The sequence below is a fragment of the Sebastes umbrosus genome, chromosome 21 (assembly GCF_015220745.1).
Source record: "Sebastes umbrosus isolate fSebUmb1 chromosome 21, fSebUmb1.pri, whole genome shotgun sequence".
NCBI lineage: Eukaryota > Metazoa > Chordata > Actinopteri > Perciformes > Sebastidae > Sebastes > Sebastes umbrosus.
This window is the reverse complement of record NC_051289.1, coordinates 25206815-25224443: the sequence shown is the minus strand read 5'-3', so window position 1 is coordinate 25224443 and position 17629 is coordinate 25206815. Positions and strand designations below refer to the sequence as shown.

The following is a 17629-nucleotide window of genomic DNA, read 5'->3' as shown; positions in this document are numbered from 1 at the left end:
TGAATCAGTTTCTGTGGTTTTTATTTGTGTTTGGCTGCACAACATGAGTTTGTATCGATGGATCCAGTGATGGAGCTGTCAGAGTTTAAGAGGTGAAGTCACTACGTCTTTATTGAAATAGCAGCACGTTGTCATTAATATTAATGAGAGCACTGTTTCACTTTTTGTATTTTACAGTTTTTAACATGCATCCTGTTGGCTTCAGGTGTTTGGAGTTTACATTTTCTAAACTTCTACGTTCTAAACCTTCTTCAGCTCCGAACACATTATTAAACATTGAATGATTTCAAGCTGGAACATTGTCTTCTAAACTCACATCATTTATTCTTTATTCAGATTGAGTTACTGCAGGTTGTCAAAGATCAGCTGTGCTTCTCTGGCCTCAGCTCTGAAGTCCAACCCCTCCCATCTGAGAGAGCTGCAGCTGAGTAACAACGAGCTGCTGGATTCAGGAGTGAAGCTCCTGTGTGGTTTTCTGGAGAGTCCACACTGTAGACTGGAGACTCTGAGGTCAGTTCACTGACTCTCTGTTACTGTTATAGATCTTATATCTTTAATTAACAATTGAACCTGATTTATGTACAAACATAACTTACATCCATAAAGTTGTTAATGTCCTTTTCTTCATATTTTCATGTTTCTTTAACTAAATCTAGTCTGCAGTCACAAAAGACTTGTGTTTCTTAAAGAAAGTGTAGAAAATGTCCACTGTTAGTTGTTAAAGTAAATGAATGTTTACCATTGTTGGTAAATGGTCACATCTGGATACAGAAGATCCTCTGAACTAATATCTGTTTAACATTGATCAAGTTTACTTCATGAAGTAGAAATATTTCTCTGGTTTGTTTCAACGTATTCAACAAATAATGTCTAAGTAAGGGATAATGTACAGCTAGCCGGTCATTGTTGTGAAAGAATCCCCGACAGGGTGATGCTGCACCCCAACACGAAGCGGAGGGCTCTCTCATCACCCTGAAGGGGATTCTTTCACAACAATGACCCGCTAGCTGTACATTATCCCACTTATTACACGGCTACTTGCTGAAGAAATTAATATTTTGACACAAAAACGGTTCCACCAGAGTCCGACATCAGAGCTGCGTCCTTAGCAACGGCCTGTTATACATAGCAACGGTCTGCTATACATAGCAACGGTCTGCTATACATAGCAACGGTCTGTTATACATAGCAACGTTCTGCTATACATAGCAACGGTCTGTTATACATAGCAACGGTCTATTATACATAGCAACGGTCTGCTATACATAGCAACGGTCTGTTATACATAGCCGTGTAATAATCATTGATATTGATCATTCAGAACACATACACACACACACACACACACACACACACACACACACACATGGTCAGAATATAATAAATAAAGAGTTAGTTGTACGATCATTGTCGTTAGCTGTCGTCATTACCCTCCTCGTTGCCCAGCTGCTTGTTCTTGGCCCTCTTGCGAGCCTCGTTCTTGTCCGTGTCCGAGTTGACGGCCTCGTAGACCGTCTCCGCCACTTCCTGCTGCCAGCGCTCCGATATGACCAGAGGGAAGTTCTTGTACAGCTCCTGGTCGCTGTCCAGCAACTAAAGGACAGACAGACGGAGAGAGATAATGAACTCTGGGCCATCGGACATCCGCTAGTTTTGTCTGCAGTTTAAGTTTCATTTAGTTATTTTTTTTCATAGTTAATATTGAGTCAATATTATAATATTAATGAGTTTTTGTAGTTGATTTAGTTATATAAATATATATATATATATATATATAGGGCTGTCAATTGATTCAAATAGTTAATCGTGATTAATCGTAAATGAATTGCACAGTCTAAAAGGAAAGTTCATGTGTTTCTGTTTTTGAGGTGTTGATTCAGCTCTATGATCATTTTAGATGCTGTTTGTGCTGCGGTTGATTATAATGAGAGGTGTTTCCACTATTTTGTCCACCATGTTTATATTAGAGAGGACTAAAACACCTCTTAGTATAATGCAATAAACTAGAATTACTGCCTCGTGATTGTACGCCTACGTCAAACCAGTCAAGCTGTAGTTTACATCCATGTCCGTCCTAAACATCCTCACTTCATCATTTGATCCTGTCGGACATTTGTGTGAAATTGTCTTAATTAGCAGATGAATTCTGGAGTTGTGGACAACAATGTGTTTTGTGAGGTCACAGTCAAGTCCAAGTGGACGTGATATCTCAGGAACGCCTGGAGATTCCCTCCTGGCGTTCCTGAGATATCACGTCCACGAGAACGGTACAGACGGATGTACGGACAACCCGGAGACATAAAGCCTCGTCAGTGAGTGTTCAGACTGCACTGATGTTGACTGGATGGACGTCGGGGGACTGCAGCTCTCACATTAGTATTATTACTCCAGCGTCTGGGGAAACGTATACAAACCCTGCTTCTGTCTTTTATTTCTCTGCACTGAGCTTCAGAGGATGAATAACTGCTACTGCAGACACATTAACGCTAATGAAGGAAAAGAAAACTCACTTTCAAATCGCTTCAATCCAAACCAAACCCCTGATTATCATTCTGAAGATGTACCTGTAGTGAAAGTAATGTTAGGAAATAAACTGTCTGGAATCGAATGCAAACTACGGCCGCTCTGCACGGAGTCAGAGAGACCATGTGGCTTCCTTCCACGGCCTTCAACGGCACTAATCACTAAGGTACTTCATGGAAATAATCCATCCAATAATCTAGTTTTACTTTTGTACGTCTCTTTGTAGGAGGACGTTTCACGGGCGTCCGGTAGTCGCTTTCAGTCCAAAATGGTGGAGGCGTAGCTCTGCTGCTGGGCGCTGATGTTGACACGGAACTAACCCTTGACTTTCACTTCTTATCAATTTATGTTTTTTATTATTTAATATTATTTATTATTCTTTCTCTCCTCATTTCTATAATGTATTTATAGATTTGATCTCACAGGGCATATGTCATATTTTAGTAGTAGTAGTTTAGTAGTGTTTTAAGTTGATTGCAGCTGTGTGCTAAATTTCCCTTTGGGGACATTAAAGTATATATTATCTTATCTTATATGATCTTATCTTACTGCAGCGCATCCTGGATAGTTTGAGTAAAAACGCTGCGTTGGACACATCTGTTTACATCTGTTTAGTTTGAGCTGCGTTGGACACATCTGTTTACATCTGTTTACAACGTCGGATACTTGAGGAGGGTCATGAATAAATAAAAGAGTACCTTGATGCCCTTGGTGTCCTCCTCATCAAAAGAGCCGATGTCAAAAGCATCTGCGGCGTTCACCTCTCCCCGGGGAGGAATTAAAGGAGGAGCGTACTACAGACGGAGGGAGAGGGAGAGAGAGAGAGAGAGAGGAGGGCTTAACAGAAGAAGAAGAAGAAGAAGAAGAAATGTGCTGCAGGAGGAGAAACAAGTGACAAAAGGAGGAGAGCAAAACAACAAGGCCACAGTCCCACAGCAGTGCTCCCCTCAAGTGATGGGGTAACCATGGCAACTGTAACTGTACTGGACCAATGACTAGTGTGGCTCCATCCGACCGTCGCTTTAAACAGAGAGACGTGACCTGATCTGCTGCAGACGGAGACCGCGGTTGACAATAATCTAGATTTCTTCCTCTGTGGTTTTACATCACAGCCAACCATGTCGTTGTGTTCTTAGAGACGCATCGATCCATCGACCTCCGGTCTCATATAGCCGGATAAATGTATGTGCCAACTCCGAATAAATAAGAGGTGGAATGCAAAGGGAAAATCGGGCAGAAATAAATACATAATGCATTAATACACACATTTAAAACTAAATACAAACTAAATAAAAAAATAAAGGCAAAACTAAATAAATAAAGAATTAAAGCAAAAAAATAAATAATAATAATAAATAAATATATATATATTTAAAAAATTATAAAAATAAATGCAAAAATAAATGCAAAACTAATTAAATATAAAATAAATGCAAAAATAAATAAATAAAAAGTAAATTAATAAATAAATTGAAAAATGTATCAAAATATATACATAAATAAATAAAAGGGAAAATTAAAGAGAAGAGTAAATGAATAAGGGGTGAAATGCAAAGGGGAAATCATGCAGAAATAAATACATAAATAAATGCATAAATATATATAAATAAAAACACATTTAAAAAAACAAATGCAAACTAAATAAAGGCAAAATACATAAATGCTAAATAAATGTTGAATAAATAAATACATTTAAAAATTAATTAAAATATAAATAAATAAAAATAAAATAGAAGAGTATAAAATAAGGAAGAAATATCCATTTATGTCACATTTTATCAATTAATTAATGGCTAGACCTTTTGTCAATATAAATCTGGATGAAACACTCAACTCCTGTGTTTCTTTTTGGGCCTGAATGTTTAAATTTAAATTATACAATTGAGTTGTTTTTAATTGATTTAATACTGAACACAATGGTAGAATGTGATGGTGCACAGGGTACATGTCATAGCCAAAGGCTCCATTGTGTGCACCGAGCACTTTGGGTATCCATGTGTGCCAAATGGAGAGTTCTCCTGGTCCTATCCGGACTAAAACCTTTGTAGAATCTATGTGATTTGTGTTTTTTATATATGCTTTGGCACAGTTGTAGTCGAGGAGTAGCTGAATGAATTCAGTGGCATCTCCGTGCATGGCATCATGGCTATTATTCACTGTCTAATACCTCTCCATAGGGACCAAGATCATGCATATAGACCTGCTAGTTGTGGAGCTATTACAGATTTATTTTGTCTAGGTGAACAACTCTTTCCAGCACCCAAGAGGTTAAACTACATAGTAGAAGAGGCGTTCAGATTTATTGTATCTTATAAAAAGGTAACAAACGGCTTCATTGGTCTTGAATTTATCGACCAAAACAACATTCAGCTCAGTTTCAATGAAGAAATGTTTTCTAAAAAAGCTGCAGCACAAAGAACAAACGGAGGATTGACGGAGGAGTCGATGCTCACTCACCTTCTGCAGGTACATCTGCTGCCAGTCGATGCCTTTGAAGAACTGGTGCTCCTTCACCTCAGGGTCTCTGTGGTGGAAAGAGGGAGAGGGAGAGAGGGAGAGAGGGAGAGAGAGAGAAGGGGGGAGCTTCGTCACACACCTTGTGTTGGTTTATATGTGTACACTAGGTGGCAGTGTTTGCCACATCTACCAACCACCCAGAGCAGACAGAGCTCCATCACTGGGCTTCAGTCAGCAGCTGATCGGAGACGACAGCATTGATCAGATTAGTTATTAACTCAGCTTCTATCAGATCACTGGATGTCCGACTCTATCCGTCTCCACACCGCACCGCCCAGTGTTTCCAGCCCTAATGAGCACATCCAGCGGGCTGACTGATGAATTCATTTGCACGCCTTTGGGGGGGGGGGGGTTAATGTGGACTTCAGTGTGTGTTGATGTGTCGTACCCTCGGCCCTGACAGCCCAGCCTCTTGGATACGTCTCTGCAGCAGCCCCTCCAGCAGGTCTTTGAGCTCCGCAGTGAACGAGTCGGGCAGCTCCACATTCTGCCAGAGAAAAGGAGGGAGGGAACAAGGAGGGAGGAGACAAGAAGGGAAGAAACAAGGAGGGAGAGAGAGAGAGAACGGGGTGTTTTGAAAATGGACTTCTTAAACACCTTTTACAGCAGTACAGGGCACGGTCTGAAATTAACCTTTTTTTTATCTGACACTTTTGAAATCTCTGCGCTACATGAAGGAATAACATTTTGGATCTGATGTCATTCAATGTTCGATATATTTGACATAAAAAACATCTTCTCTCTCTAATATCTATTTTATATTGATGTGAAAACATCTCCTTCAAACATCTGGATTTATTCAAGTTTCTCACCAAAAACTTAATTTTACAAGATTACATTTAAACGCATCATGATAATTTACCTTCACCCAATAGTCATTTTGCTGAGCAGGCCGTGAACGCCTCATAATAATAACTCGATGGCACCTCCGTTAACGTTAGTAGCTCCGTTATTTAACCAGTCAGGACTGAGCTGCTAACGGCTGATAACAGCTAACTTTACTAACTCTCCTTCTGCTGATTTCAAAACAGGTTTGTTGTTCACAGTGTCGCATTATCAGGGAAAAAAATAGGGTGCGCCCCCTCAGGTTTAGTAGTAGTAGCGCCTCGCTTTTATGTGCTTTCCCAAACAAAACTGAAACATGATACAGCGTGCATATTCATCATTGTGCATGTGTAACTGTGGGAAAGCATCAATAAAAGGAATCGATAGTCACGGATGCATGAGATGCCAAGAAATCATACGTGAGTGGATTTATGGACATTTATTGATGATAAATAAACCTTTGAACTCTTGAATCTTGTTGAATCTGTCTCTTCAGTTGTTCAGCTTTATAGAACTACAATACTAAATTGTTGAAGTACTGCTTTAAAGTGACAGACAGGGACTTTTTAAACCTATATTTGCAAACTGTCTCCATTAAAAGTATGCCGAATTATGTATTAGTAGTTCCTGTCTGCAGTGTACTCATGGATGTACAGACAACTATCACTGGATTACTGTGATACTGAAGTAAACTTAAAAACATGAAGATTCTCAATGAAGTTCTGCAGTTATAAGGAACAACTTTTTTCCCATGATTTCTAAGTAGATTTATGAACATTGATGACAAACTCATGGATGTACAGACAACTATCACTGGATTACTGTGATACTGAAGAAAAGTTAAAAACGTGATAAGTCTTAGGCGAGTTCTGCAGTTTGAGGAGCGACTGTCTTCTGTGATTTCTAAGCAGATTGATGCACGTTTATTCACGATGGACAGATATAATGATATCTTCTGGAAGTGCAAGTCACACTGAGTCTATAAATATGTGTATGATGTGTGTGTGTTTATATCAGACCGGGTTATGACTCTGATAAGAGGTGCGAATTTTGGCGCAAAGTTGAGCAATCAGGTAGTCAGGGTTTAAGAGGAGCCTCTGCCGGTTCGTTCTCTCTCTGACGGGCTTTACGTTCTGCTTCGTGGGGACGTTTCTGAAAAGCAGAAGTGGCGTCTATCGGGATCTGTTCCATCCCTCCATCCCTCCCTCCCTCCCTCCATCCATCTCTTCCTGTTCTCAGCCGCCTGCTTCTATGGTGTTTATGTAATGAGACCATTCATCATGTTTAATAAACACAGAGACATATAGAGCAGTATTTTTAGCCCGGTCGGTGCTGAATCGCAGCCTCTCCTCTCCTCTTCTCTATCTCTCTCTCTCCCTCTCTCTCTCTCACACACACACACACCCGTAGACGAGGATTAAAGGGATTAACCAGATTAAGTGGCTGGATTAAAATCCTAATCTGGATTTATTGTGATATGAAAGATCAGACTCTCTCTCTGTTTAAAGGTCCTGCTCAGCCAAACAGCAGTAGTACAGAGGGAGGGAGGGAGCAGCTTCTCTACGGCGTCATGTCCCGACAATAAACGGACTCAGAGATTTGGACGCTGTGATGGACGACTGCTGCTGCTGCTGGCGAGGAAGAGTGAAGACGAGCACATCTGTGAATCTGATGAAAACTCACTCCACAGTTTGTTGTTGTAAACTCGTCTGTGCTCAAACACGACAGTAGGGCGAGAATCTGCCGATACGATACGTATCATGATACGGGGGTAACGATTCAATATATGGCGATATATTTAATTTTAGGAAAACGGTCATAGTATAAAGAACACACCAGAAATAAATCATTTTAGAACAGGCAAATTATATATTGCATGCAAAAAACTGCATGATTTTACTGTCTGTTAGATAGTTACCGTCTGATTATCGCCGTCCAGACTAAAGTCACATTTATAACGTTATATGCAAAATGCTCCTGTGCAGTTGACAACTTTTTTCTAATGAAAGTAGCTAGAACTAGTGATGTGTGATGTGTGATGTGTCGGTCGCTCTTTTAAGTGAACGATGGGAGCTTGGGAGTTTTTTGTTTTTTATTAATTCAAGGCAGAATGATAGGATGATCTTCTCCGCGCCACGGACACTCCATGCACTGACTGTGACTGAATGTTGTGTTAATGACGTCCGTGGGACCAATCAGGTGATGAACAGACATGGATCATACCATCAAGCAGGGAGGGGCGGGGGTGGGCGGCGCGCTGACGGTCTACAGGTACAGAGCACAAGGGAGAGGAGGAGAGAGAGAGAGAGAGAGGAGTGTGCGGATAGCAGACAAGATGAGTGACAGTTGGACACGAAGCAGCATGTAAAATTATGATATTCTGGAAATGATAAGGTTCAGTATAATTATATTGAATAATTGAAGTGATATATGTGCACACATACTCATTATAGGTCAAAACTGCGCTAAATTTGTCTGAATGATAAAAGGCAGAAGTGAAGTAAAACGAAGAGCCGTTTGGGAGCCGACTCTTCTTGGTGAGCTGAGTCAAATGATCTGGCTCACTAAAAAGAGCCGGACTTCCCATCACCAGCTAGAACAAGCTCCAAAAGTCACCAGATGACGTCATGCGCACATTTGCATATTGATGACATCATCACACATTAATTTGCATAAAGCTTGTGTCGGCTGCAGCGAGAGAGAGGCCCTGTGGACTGGGATTACTCTGAGCAGCTGCAACTAATGATTCATTCTCATCGTTGATTCAACCGTCGGTTATTTTCTCAATTAATCGATTAGTTGTTTGGTCTATAAAATGTTGATCAGTGTTTACCCAAAGCCCCAAGACGACGTCCTCAAATGTCTCGTTTTGTCCACAACTCAAAGATATTCAGTTTACCGTCACAGAGGAGGAAAGAAACCAGAACATATTCACATTTAAGAAGCTGCAATCAGAGAATTCAGACTACAATACTCAAACCAATTAATCAATTATCAAAATAATTGCCGATTAATTTAGTAGTTGACAACTAATTGATTAATCGTTGCAACTCTAACTGGGATTGAATAACATATAATATATTTGAATATATTTAGTCTGAATCGTTGGGTAAATGAGTCGCCGGTAGCCTCCGAGGCGTTCCGGTTGTCAATAAAACCACTTGGGAACACTAGAGGAGGAAAAGTTGTCTGTTGTCTCTTTAAGATGAATGTGAAAACAAACATTCTGCTCAGTGAAGAACAAAAACACATTTTAGAGAGGAGAGGGACTTTAAATTTAATTAAAAATGAATAGATTGAAAACAGGTGAAACTGTCTTTATTCTCCTTTAAAAGCACAGATCCCCGACTCTCGGAGTAAACCTGAGCTGGATGGGACTATAAATCCATCTGACCCCGGGGGTGTACTTTAACTTTCCAGCTTGGCTGCTAGCTCAGTTTATCTAAGCCGGGTTTCTGTCATACGCCTCATCTGCCGTGTCTTCCCATGACACAGCAGAGTAAACACACGGCCGAGTGTTGGATGGTAGCAGGCCGACTAAAGGATGACCCCCAAAACAAAGACATCTATCTCTGTCAGGTCGACACATTTAGAAACTACTGTACAGTACGGAAGATGTAACCTGCCAAAATCAAAAATAAATGACTCAATAAATAAATAAATAAATATGTAATTAAATGTAGCAAAAATATTATTAAAAATAAATGTAGCCATAAATGAACTGATAAAATGTGACATAAATTGATATTTCAGTTTTAATTTGCTTTTTTATTTATCTTTGTATTAATTCCCTTATTTATTTATACTTCTGTTTAATTTTCCTTTTATTTATAAATGTATATATTTTCAATATTTTTTAAATGTATTTTTGCATTTATTTATTCATTTATTTCTGCACGATTCTTTAAATAAATTAAATGAATTATACTTTTATTAATTAATTATTTTATGTATTTTTTAAATGTATGTACTTATTTATTTTTGTATTATTTGCATAATGAGGCAGCAATGCATAAAGAAACGAATAAAGAAATAAATAAGTTAAGGGAAATAAATAAGTGGTGAAATGCAAAGGGAAAATCATACATAAATAAATAAATAAATAAATTTAACAATAAATATAAAATAAATTAAAAAAATAAAAAAATAAAAAAATAAACAAGTACATTTAAAAAATCATAAAAATAAATACATAAATAAATAAAAGGGAAAATTAAATAGAAGAGTAAATAAATAAAGGAATTAATAAACAGATAAATTAATAAAGAAGCAAATTAAAACAGAAACATCCAAATATGTCACATTTTATCAATTAATTAATGGCTACATTTATTTTTAATATTATTTTTGCAACATTTAATGACGTTTATTTATTTATCAAGTCATTTATTCATTTATTTTTGTATTTTTGTACAGGTTGCGTCCTCTACAGTACAGTAGATCTAGCTCCTCCCAGGTATCTGTTCACACAGGTATATCAGGATCTGTGTGCATTTGGTATTACTGTAATGTAAACACAGGCCAAACCCGTGTGATCAGGGTTAAGTAAAGACTCATATGTGCTTTACCGCGTGTTTACATAAAGACTCCTTGTAATATGTGCATCCGCCATCATGTGCACCTTTTGTAGCCGACTTCTAGGAAACATGAAGATGTGTCTTACCATGGTGAGCGTCATGCGGTCAATCTCATGTTTGTCTTTGGTCTTATGCTGTCTGAAAGGACTGTGCCTGCACAGGAGAGGAGAGAGAGAGAGAGAGAGAGATGCTGATTCAGATCCTTTACTACAGTAAAAGTATGTATAAAACTTAGTTAGTAGTAGTTTAATATATAACTAAACATCATATTTAATAAACTCCTCACGTGTTTGTGTACAAACATTTAATTTGTAAAGTAACTAAAGCTGCCAGACAAATATAGTGAAGTACAAAGTACAATATTTACCTTTGAGATAAGTACAATTTGTAGCTAAAGGGAAAGTCAAATGTACGCTATATTTAGAATATTTATCTTGCTGTCAGAGAGCTTACAGTCTGTGTTTCCGACGGGGAACTGAAGCCGTTATCTATGCTTTCGCCAAAGCAACCAGACTCCATTGAAAGAAACTGTAATTTTCCCTCTGAGAACACAGGAGAGTTGCTGGTCTACCGCTGCCTCCTTCGTTAGTTTGTTTGTGTTATTGTGTGACTTTGGTGTTTTAAAGGGTTAGTTCGGATTCACCAAAGTCACACAATAACACAAACAAACTAACCGAAGGAGGCAGCGGTAGACCGGCAGCTCTCCTGTTCTGAGAGGTCAAATTGCATGTTTTTTCAATGGAGTCTGGTGGCTTTGTTTTGCTCCCGTGCTGCTACTCCATCTACTGCAGGTAATACACTGACTGTGAAGCAGTACCTCATCCATCCCTTTAAAGTGAAGCAGTCTGGAGCCACTTTGTTCCTCTGAATGCTGAAGAAGCAGCTGAGCAGCTAAACTGTGACATTTTCTAAGGAGATTTTTACAAGACAAACACATTTTGATCCAGCAGAAGAGCCGGCAGCTCCTCTCCAGTGAGCGCTGCGTCTGAGGCCAACATATCAAGCAAACATATTTACGAGACAGAACAGAACAGCATCTCCAGCCAAGATGCAAAGAGCACCGTACTTCACTTAGCGAGAGGGATCAAATGACAACTGGCAGGCTTAATGGGAGAGTAGCAGCTTCCAAACTACATCTTCAATGAGTCTAATTGTTTAGCCGGAGCCAAACGACATCAAAATCCACCGCTGAGGGCCGGAAACCATGTCGATCAATAAATCCAAGTCTGAACTTCATGGATGCGAGCTTCTTTCAGGACAGGAAGGGGTTGTTTTGAAGCCTGAATCTATTCTGCAGGGGCATGTTGAGTTGTTTGGATGGATAGAGGTTCATTTTGTAACTCTACAGCTGCACTGAGGCTCCACCAGACGGCAACTTGAATTTAGTGGAGGACAATATGATCAGTCTTAAAATATGAGAGTGCATCGTTTGTGTAAACAGAAACATTTTGTGGAGGAACTATTTCTTGTTGCAGTGCAGCTTCCCGAAGTCTTGGCGTATGGATACACTGTCAAGAAATAGTTCCAACACGCAACCAAGTACCTTTATCTTTATATACTTTTACTTACTGTTTTACATCTCTGTATATGTATTTATTACTTCTCATTATACATATACAGTCACTACCATTCCTGTTTACATTACAGTTTATTCATTTTGCAATTGTGCACCCCAAATATATTTTATTTTATACATGTTATAATTTATCCTCATAATTTAACTTCTCAATTTTATTGTGTTTTTCTTTTTATACATATTTGTTTGATAATATATATAATTTTTTCTCATAAATTTACCACTTTTATCTTAGGGAATTTCTGAGTTTTTTCTTGTAAATTTATGACTTTATAATCTCTGAGGATATGCAAGTTTTTCTTCTCACAAATTTCAGATTTTTCTCTCATGAATCTACAAGTTTAATCTCAGTGAATATCTGAGTTTTTCCTGTAAATTTGTGAAATTAATTTCAGAACATTTTGGAATTTTTTCACGCAAATTTATGACTTCATAATATCAGAGAATATTCAAGTTTTTATTTCAACGAAAATTCAGATTTTTTTTCTCATAAATACCTTTTTCATCTCATAGAATATCTGTTTTTTTCTTGTAAATTTATGACTTTATAATTTCAGAAGATATTCCATTTCTTTTATCGTACATTTACCACTTCTTGCAAATTTGTGACTTATATCTCAGAGAATTCCTGAGTTTTTTTCTCTCATAAATTTATGATTTTATAACCTCTGAGAATATCCAATGTTTTTCTTATAATTCTTATAATCTTTTTAATTAAATGTCAGATAATTTCTGAGTTTTTTTCACATGAATTTACAATTTGAACCTCAGAGAATATCTGGATTTTTTTCTAGTAAATTGATGACTTTAATCTCAGAGAATTTCTACATTTTTCTTACAAATTTATGTTTTTCTCGTAAATTTAAGTTTTTTCTGGGCTCAGTAATTTTTTTATTTTTTTTTACCTACAATGGCTGTAATACGCCGCTGTAGGCAAAAAGACTCATCTCATTGAAGATATGGCTGAATATTAGAATAAGCAGCACTAGCTGTAATCACCCTGATTCTCCTTTTCTGCTAAATGTTTACAGAGTGTGAGCTCAAACCTGATCTTCATGGAGGAAAACTGATGTGATATTGTTCCCAACAGGATTCATGGGACTAAAACTAGTTGTATTATTCAGGATTTTGGAGCCGAGCGTTGAAACATTCCCGTCAGCTCTGCAGCCGCCAACCTTTCACTCTCTCTCTTTAAAGTGTTCAAACACACTGATCCAAACATCAATGGAGAGACGCGTCACACACTCTCCTCTCTCTATTTCTGCTCGCTCAGACCTCCAAACCATCACACACACACACACACACACACACTCACACACACTCACACACACACACACACACACACACACACACACACACACACACACACACACACACACTTTCTGACCTACTGGGCCCAGACCTCTGGCATTTACACACTCCAGATCAAACAAACACACACACACAGGCTCGCACACAAACCACATCAAACACACACCGAGCAGCGGAGACGGTGGAGAGCAGATTCAAAGAGGTTTTAACTCTGAGAGGGTCTGAGAGCAGACAGGAAGTAGAAGAAGAAGAAGAAGAAGATGATGAGATTAGCTGGAGTGGTTTACCCTCGCAGGAGTTTGAAGAGCATGCAGCCTAAAGAGAACCAGTCGGCGCTGCTGTTGTACGCCGTCCCCTTCTGGAGAACCTCCGGAGCCATGTAGCCATGAGTCCCCCTGCAACCAACAACACTCTCATTAGTTTTTAACAGCTCCAGCATGAACAGTCAACGGCGTTCAGACAGGATTCATATCAGAGGAGAAGATGACTAATGAAACATTTCCCCTCGTCTCTCGTAACAACAGTTATTGTTATTCCGGACGGCGTTTAAAGCTTCTGGTAAATTGCAGGAGCTGCTGCTGTGGTACGCCGCGATGCTGCAGGAGGCTTACTGGTATTATTAATAAGATCAAGGATTTTTATTTAGCTGTTAGTTTATTACGGTTGTGTATGTATTTTTTTTAGGGCTGTCAAAGTTAACTTGATAATAACGCGTTAACGCAAATTCATTTTAATGTCACTAATTTCTTTAATGCATTAACGCAATCGATAGTTCAGAGGTTGTAGTGAGCTCAGAGTGAAGCTAGAGTGAAGATACTGGTGTCATACTAGCTTGTCATGAAGGAGGTTAAATGACGCTCCAAACTTACGCTAAATGTTGGCGAGATACTGGTATCATATGAAAATGACGGAAAAATATTTGGAAACTGACCGAAAAAATACAGAAGAAAAGTGTCCGAAAAATGACTGTAAAATATCCGAAGAATGTCTGAAAAAAAGGCAAAAGAAAAGTCCTAAAAATGTCAAAAAGGTCCAAAAATTACTGAAAAAATGTCCTAAAAATGACTAAAATATCTGAAAAATAGGCAGAAGAAAAGTCAGAAAAATGTCCAAAAAATGACCGAAAAAAACCAACAACTAATAAATCCATCGGTACCAACCATGTTGTCATGAAGGAGGTTAAATAACGGGAAGTTACTAGTATCATATGAAACCATAAAGCCTAAAGGAATCCATCGGTACCGACCAATTTGCAGACCAGTATAACATAATGAAACCTGTCATACCTCATTTAAAATAGCCTTTTATTTGGGTTTAAACAGCTTTTTAAAACATGTTAAACCTCCTTTACAAAGATGTTTGTTGGGATTAACACTTAAAAATATCTCTAGTAATCTTACCAGTAACCGTTTTTCCACTTCAAAATTAATATTTTTATTCAAATTCAACAACTGCAATAAATCAATAAAGTCATTTTTGTTATATTGTTTTCAGGGCCGTCAAAGTTAACGCGATAAAAACATGATAACACAGATTTGTTTTAACGTCACTAATTTATTTAATGTAATCGATATATCGGAGGTTGAAGCGGCTCAGTTTTAAAGCTAGAGTGAAGATACTGGTATCATAGTAAACTATAAAACCTGATGAATCCATCGGTACCAACCAGGTCAGACTAGCTTGTCAAGAAAGAGGTTAAATAAGACTCCAAACTTACACTAACATTTTGAAGAGGAAAAAACTGTCGTGCCCGTTTTCATGTAGAGCAACCTAATCCACACTCCGGAGGAAACGTTTATATAGTTGCATTAACTTATTAAATTATTCATATAAATCAATTCAGAGTGTTTCTCAAATGTTTCTTTGGAAGGATAAACCGCAAACAGATAGAAAAACATCCTGAGAGATGAGAGATGTTTGTTGTGCTTCATTATTAATGCATTCACTTCTAAAATCCACTCTGAGAGACGCACAATAATGTCATCGATCTTCTCCTTTTTAAGGTCCTGTTTGTTTCTAAATATGGAGCGATGTTGTTTTGGCTGCCTGCTGAGAAATGAATGGGATGTGTTGGTTGATAACAGCTGTATAAAACATGGACGTCGTCTCCGTGACGTCACCCAGAGGTTTCATTCAAATAAAAAATAATGACCTAATATAAGGTTCTTCTTCACCTCAATTCAGTGACATTTCTTTTGTTATTATTCGTTGAGTATATATCACTCTTTAACAGGCTGCAGCATGACAGCAGCCCAAAAACTGAAGCCAAAACATCTGGATCGCCGGCTGCTGGCTGGCTGTTAGTTTAGGAAGAGCTTGATTTGATATGTTTTCTATGAGCAGAGCATTTTAAACGTCAGTATCGCCGTCGATCTTGTTCATTTAGTTGTGAGAAGCAAAAATCTCGAGTTAGGCATCTTGTTCCCTCGAGTCGGGTATCTCGTTCCCCCGAGTCGGGTATCTCGTTCCCTCGAGTCGGGTATCTCGTTCCCTCGAGTTAGGTATGTCGTTCCCTCGAGTTAGGTGTCTCGTTCCCTCGAGTTAAGTGTCTCGTTCCCTCGAGTTAGGGATCTCGTTCCCTCGAGTTAGGGATCTCATTCCCTCGAGTTAGGTATCAACAATAACAATAACAATTAATTAATGGCTACACTTATTTTTGATATTATTTTTGCTACATTTAATGACAAATGTATTTATCGAATCATTTATTTATTTATTGATTGATTGATTTTTGATTTTGGCAGGTTCCCTCCTCCATTATAAAATGCAGAATTTAACTGCACCACACCGCAGTAGTGTGGACGCGAGGCATAAACGCAGCAAGTTATGTGTTTTAAAACTAAATCGTATTAGTGTGGATGTAGCCTAAACGGAAGTTTGAATCAGCTCATTCTTCTTCTTTTGGGGACAAATCAAATAATAAATATTAAGTTGGGTGTTTTTATCTCTGATTTGATCTCTGATAGTTATTACTGAAGGAAAGAAGAAGAAGCATCAATATAACGGCTGATTACAGACTGATAGACGTCAGATATTAGCGCTCTGGACGGATTCAAAAGGTGATATGTAAGTCAGCCCAGCTCCCCCTGGAGAAGTGAGTCCTGTGATAACGGGGTTTAACAGAGATACTTACACACTGGCATGAGGTTTCTTCTTGGAGAAGTCGCAGGCGAGGCCGAGGTCGGAGATACGAACATGACCGTGTTCATCCAGCAGGATATTAGCTGGCTGAAGGGAGAGAGAGAGAGAGAGAGAGGGTGGTACTGATGTAGAATACGAGAGATAAGATCATAAGCATAGGAAACAATGTTGGAGACCTCACTAATTCACAACTTAAGTCCCAATTTCCGCTGACCAGGAGAAGATTCAGCAGTGAAAGAAAACCTCCTGTCCTGGTTATCCTCTCGCTGTTTGGCAAAAACCCGTTGACTCACTCCCTCTCTCTCTCTCTCTCTCTTCCCCCTCCGACTCTCAGAGCATTATCTGCATTGTTCTGCACTGTTTATTGAAGCCCTAAAACTGTCCCCTGACTTCCAGCAAAAATATGTCTGTTATTATGGCAACCGGTCCAAACAGGAGAATCAGAGGAAACACAGAGGACAGCTGAAAACATGGCTGACGGGACTCTGTGGAGGTGTGATGGCGGCTCGGTGAGTCGCGGAGCGCACAACTAAAACGTCCAGGGTTTCGATCTGTGTCACACGCCCTGTTTACTAGAATGATCTAATAAATAATCTGAATATTAACCCTTTATAACCGGTTCACTTCCAGCGGGAGATCGTACATCATCATCCTGTTTGGTTCATTCTTTCTGCAGCAGAAAGCTACGGCTTCTGTTTTTAGCTTCATCACGTTGCACGATCCTGATGACATCATTACGTTACGTTTTGTGCAGAACGTAACAACAGGTGCAGTTTGCGTTGGTTCAGGGGGCCGTAGCCAAAAATGCATGTAGGGATATCTTTATTTTTCATATAAACACAGAACTAATTTATTGTAATAATGAATAATATCGACCTTATTGTGTCTTCATATTGACAGATTAAGAAGCCAACGAGATAAGAAGATAGATTTGTGGTCTTCTGGGGGACATTTTACCACCTAAAAGGGGCCCTGGTCCGGGGTTGGACTTTCTTAAAAGTACTTTAATGTTCTGTGTGTTTGTTTGACCAATCAGCGACGGTCATCGCTGCAAACTCCACCCCGGAAGTCCCTGTACTTTCAGAAAGTACGACCCCCCGATCAGGGCTTTTTTGGGGGTAAAATGTCCCAAGAACTTAATTTAGACACCGTGGTCCCT

The 17629-nt window shown here is 38.8% G+C and overlaps 1 pseudogene; it reads right to left on the bottom strand.

Annotated features, from left to right (window-relative positions):
• Positions 1-1413: 1413 nt before the first annotated feature.
• Positions 1414-17629, bottom strand: part of LOC119480964 — a 28790-nt pseudogene continuing 12574 nt past the window's right edge.